This window comes from Botryllus schlosseri, chromosome 11, assembly GCF_051294905.1.
Source record: "Botryllus schlosseri isolate E-star chromosome 11, Bs_hap1, whole genome shotgun sequence".
NCBI lineage: Eukaryota > Metazoa > Chordata > Ascidiacea > Stolidobranchia > Styelidae > Botryllus > Botryllus schlosseri.
In genome coordinates this window covers 18,923,060-18,929,059 of record NC_137246.1, presented here as the reverse complement: position 1 = coordinate 18,929,059, position 6,000 = coordinate 18,923,060, and positions in this window count along the sequence as shown.

Sequence of the window (6,000 nt, the reverse complement as noted above, 5' to 3'; positions counted from 1 at the left end):
GACGCAACAATCAAAATCACAAACCCTGAAATTCGCATTGTACCAATGGCAACAATAACAAACTATGAAGTAACGGACATACGGTACTATAGTAGCAGCGCAATTTGTAAATAAACAATTACACGCACGGAACAACACGCACTAATGAGAAATTTGTAGGTTATATAGGAAATCTTTTTGTCTGCATAAAATAGGTTTGCTCAACTGAATAATAGTAGACTCCAACACTTTTAAATGAAACACAGACCTACCACGCGCAATGACAGTGAACATATTGTCATCATAGTGCTGTGCACACTGCACGGGCAAGGTTTTCACTCAGATGCTGACCAATTGACGAAGCATATGCTTGGTAATCATCATAGCAGTCTGTTTTTGCAGCCAATTTGCACTGACGTGCGAGGTCCGTGCGATCATTTGCGCAAGTTTTTGACCGAATCAATTTTGGGATATGCTGCTTAATACGCTCAAACAATCTTTGAGATGTACGTCCTACATACCTACTATCACAGTGGCACTTGTATTGGTAAACAACATTACTTGCATCAAAGGCAGGAAGTACATCTTTTCGAGAGTTGGGTAACAAGGGTTTCGTCGTGTACACTACATGCGTGTTAACGCTGTAATAGCAACGGTGAACAGCCGATTTAATTAGCTTTTCAAAACGCCTAGACACGTTACCTAGCCAAGGTAGGTGCAAAAATGCCGGGCAATTTTCTGTGCCGATAACTCTTGAAAAGAGGCACCCGAAAAGTCTTCGAGTTAATAAATATTATTCTACAATGGATATTGTATTGAAAGCTATATTCAAGTTCTGTACCACGAACCAGCTATTTAAATTTAAGACGTTGAAACATTCTCAGTTCATTGTAACTGTCAGCACTGAATCTGTGTGTAACTTTCTTCTCATGTCTAACCCACGCCAGTCGCGTGCGATAGGCTACATTCTGCCACTGTATATTCGTAAATATAATAATTAAAAATATCATTGATTGTGTTTCAGGGAAATCCTTGTAAAGGCGTGTTGCAACGAAATCGAGTGGCGGTGTAGCCGAAGTGACTTCATTCAGTTGTAAGTCGGTAAAATAGGAATCTATATGACACTCGTTGTAAGAGGGAGATGTTGCGTCGTCACGCTTAACACCTATCCAGAGTATTTAGATTCCGAGTCGCACCAAACTCATTCAAGAAAATTACAGTGAACAGTGATGAATTTGAGCTTGTAAGTGAGAAACTGTAGGTACATACAACGAGTTGTAATATGATCCATGCATTTATGCACGACTGCACGTACTATAGTGAAGCTCGTTTACAAATGAAATCGTCATTCTCCATTCTCGTTCAATGATCCCAAAGTAGCTTCATGCACCCGGTCATCATGGGAAGAGTAGCCTACTATTTGCCACCAATTTCCAGTATTAGAGATTACAAAGTCATGTCAATTTAGATTTGATGAAGCATAAAAATTGGACATAGCCTACTCCTACTTATGCAAAGGTGTACGGTACGCTATACTGTACAGTGTACACTACAGTGTACAGTACATCCTAGTATTCAATCACGGCTATACATATGGAGAAATTTATCAAGTCTGCGGTGTGCTCAATATTATGCTAAAATATCGTTTCAATTCACATGTTTTGACATTTTTTATGATCACGAATCATGATCATATTGATCGTACACTAGTCGCTGTCCGAATTCTGATCAATTAAAAGAAAGTGCGATACAAAAAGCAATTGTTACTCAAAGAATTAGCCATCGCGCCACTTTTTGGTAATCACATTACGATTAGGACAAATATTGAGTTTGCTGCGTCATAATACAATAACCAGATCTAACATATCGACAACGATAAGATTATTTCAACGCATGATGGCGAGGTCTTTCGATCAGCACTCCACGACAAGGCTGACTTCAATAACCATGACATTGACGAATGAGCCTTCAGCAAATGTCAGAATCGATGGCTGCTTGTTCAGTGCATGCAGGCGCTAACATTGTTCTATTCAATATTCAAGCTGAGCACGTGAACAGGCATGTCCAATTTTGATCGAGGTTTCTTTATCAGTGAGCTAGGGGTGGAGCCTCCACTCGCTATGTCTTCTCATAGCATCCGAAGCACGCGTCCAAATAGAAGCATGCTCGCGGCAATGAGATTTTAGGGAGGCGTCACGAATATGGGTAGCCCATCCCTCTCGTTGCCAGAAGCCGCTGTACCTCAGTTCCTCGCCGCGAATTATTTCCAATCATTCCAATTCATTACATAAATTTATAATTTCAAAGCACCAGAACCCCCTTCAAAAATCGACAAGGAATGCGAAATTAGGTTATGTTAGTGACAACGCAAGAGAAGCAATATTGAGGTGAGGCACATATCAATCTGCCTCATTGATTGTTGGATAAAAATGCGACAAACGCAGCGCAGTGAAATAATGGGCTATCGAATTCACAAACCGACTGTGTAGTATGAGTCGTGTAGTTGTGACGGGCTGCATGTCGGCCTATTGCGGCGCAAATACATCGCGTAATTGATGCATCAGTTATGTTAAAGTAATGACAAGGTATCGTAATGGTCAAGCATTCGACTTCTGGATCGGTAGGTATAGTGAGTTCGATCCCCGGCCGGGTCAGACCAAAGACCTGATTAGTTGTACTGGTATTCGTGACTTCCCTGCTTGGCGTTCATGTATTACTGAGATCGTAAATGGGTGGCGCAAGACCACAAAAGCCTAACAAGGCCATACCTGCACCTTCCTTGTCCATCGGCATATGCACATCATGCACTCATTATATCCATATGGACATATCGTGTGTATGTATATCATGAGTCGGTGTATATTCTGCGAAAAAACATCGAGGACAAAACTAAACAAAGTCCAAAAATTCTCGAGGATCTGTATGTTTTTGACGAATCCAGCAGGTTAACGTGGTATTCTGTTGTATTTCTTTTCTTGATACGACTTGGTTGCAATTGCAGTCATGAAAATTTGTCATCATACTCGTGCAATAAGGGTGTGCCGTGTACTATGGATCTCACCAACCACCCAAATACGACTGGTCGGGACCGAAACGGCCCTTCGTCAAAACGCTAATCTGGCCTACATAGAGCAGGGAGGGTTACCATACGTCCTCTTTTTTGACTTTTTTGAAAGTGTCCTCGGAGGACGCCCAAATGTCCTATTTTTTGATATTTTGTCCTCATCTCTGAGAATTTTGGTTAAATTTACGACTAAATTCGACTGAAATACCGTAACTTAGCACCGAAGTAACGCTCCGGTGGGTATTTCGGGAGCTGATGCGGAATGTTGACTTTTTTTTAGTCAACCACCAGACAATGTGAAAGAAAAAACTGTGTGTCTTTTTGACCTTTTTTTAGTCAACCGACCACAGTGTGGGAGAAATTGACCATTTTTTAGGATATTCCTCCGGTTTTGCACGTTTGAAAATTTTCAAAAGTCTCTTTTCAGATTTCCAAAATATGGTAACCCTACCATAGGGTGATAAACCACACTTCTGGGGTCTTCGCCCCCAGACCCCCACCACGTTGTACGTTTTGCCGTTACTTATCAGCGACGGCTGTTGTACTGGTTAGTGAGTCAGCTGATATCGCCTAAACACGCGACCCGCGAACAATTCATATAATGCATGATTGAATCGGTCAGTATGATCAGGAATTGCATATATATTGCTATAAATTTTTATCCTCTCTCTCTGTTCACGAAATCAGATTTACTGGTAGAGCTGACTGAGGTGTCTTGGAAAACGTAGGGCCCGTAAATAATAATTAAACATCTTCGGGTGGACCCGTTGGTATAATGATAATGACTTCGTTGCATGATGTTATTTCGTGACCTCCTGCCCGATATGCCAAAAGACATTGAAATCGCCCAAACGTAATAAACTAAAAGACGCAGACGATTTCAAATTGATAGCTCTTCACAGGCAAATAATATTCGCTGCAGGATATGGCATTAGTCTTGTGAGGTTCGGATTACCATGACGAAGTTCTCGGTAAACTTACGGGCAGACAGTCCTTTTCGGCCAAGGTTTTCTCGCTGCCGATCGTTCTGGCACACTTATCGGACTCGCATATTACATGACCTAAAACTTCATATGTCTTGGTGCAGTGGTAATGGCAGACGCCGAAATGCCCATTTCTATAAATCATGCTTTTTTCTTGGGGAATGGTACCCAATATTCAAGATATTCGGCAACATTAAATCGCGCCCAGCGCGAAATAAATTTGAAAAAGTTGCATAAATTTCCAAATTCTATAATTTCTGATAATTCACGATATAATTTTGGGCCCCTTCGAGCTCGGGCCGTTCCCAATTGGTGGGTTTGGGGTGCGGCAGTTGCGGACCTGAGACTGGTGTTTTGTCAACAGCTTTTCCTTGGTTTCGGTTGACAAAAGCATTGATACAATACTGCCTAACGGTTGTTAATTTCATCTTATAGTAACTAACAAACAAAATTACAATCACACGGATGTTTATCGAACGCCATCTATACAGTAATATAATATCAGAAATGGTTCTTCCATTCAAGCAATTGACAATGCAGATACGTTAAAGATTTTATTGTAAAGATACCGTCTCCTGGCCTTACAGACGTGCATCCTCAGAACTGCGATCTAACAGTCTGAGTAATTCGAATAGCTCACGTATTTAATTTCACAAATGTCATCCTTATATAGAGTTATTGTCTTTAAGTATCAGCTACAGCGGAACTGTATCAGTTGTTAAATCTCGTCTGTGTAGAGTGATTGAATCCATCTAATTCTAACCTCACATCGATCGAACCCCGGTATTTATGGTCTTTTGATGCGAACTGCGTCTTTACAGGTACCGGTACTCTCTGGTTAGGCTAACGATGAAGTAGGCTATCTTCATCTCAATTGACATTGCAGTAAGTTTGTCATGCAAACTTCTACGACTCTAATACAGTCTGAACAAGGGTTCTTAAACTGGGGCCCGTAAACTAGTTTCAGGGGATCTGTGAAAGCGCGAGTGAAAACATATCGTCTGCATCACGTCACAATGCCCACTTCGAATATTGAGTGTGGGCGAAGGCGCCTTCAATCTCATCGCTTATTGTAAAAATTGTAGCGTTGAGTCAAAAAATTGTCGAAATTGTCTACAAAGTCAATTTTTTTGCAACTTGCATTTCACTTGTATCATAGATGTTTGCACTGCCGGTGACCATATTTCATATTTGACACCTTGATGCCCAGTGGTGGCCCTACGAACGGGGGGCCCTGGGCGAGACTTACCGGGGGCCCCCCTATAAGTATCTATCCGTAACTTCTGGGGGGCTCCGCCCCCCAGACCCCCCTTACGCATCGGGGATTATTATCTATCTTTCACCACCACAAAGGTTTGCCCAGGTGCTGGATTCGGCCATGCCTATTTTGCATGTGTGCAAGGATAGACTACATCAAAACTAAGTAATTATACCACATGCAGAGACGTGATGATTATCGGGATACGGGACTTTTCTAACAAATGCAGTGATTTGATGATGATTGACACATCTGTACGGAATCATATTCTTACTTGGTGGACGGATTTCCATGTTCATTCGTCATTCTCCTTGAAAAAATCGCAAAATCCAAATAGGGGGGCCCCTTCGACCAGGGGGGGGCCGGGCGACCGCCCACCTCGCCCACCCCAAAAGCCACCACTGCTGATGCCTACTTTGTAGTCATACCGTTGTAGACGACCCATTGTCTCCTCCTTGGGAATCATAAACGGTCAAATGAAACAAATAGGTTGACATGTTGTTATAGCCTACTCAACGTACCGCAATATCCTAACTGGAGCAAGACTGCGTGGACGGACGTTGGTTCTTATATCAAACAGCGCATGATGAAACATTGTGATGTAGAGTGTGTAGACAACATTTTCAGAATGAAGCAACACGGTGTGTCACCAGCAGTGTAGGCCCAAATTTAGTGTTGCCAGCCAACAACTGCTGCTGTTGAACGTTCTTTCTACA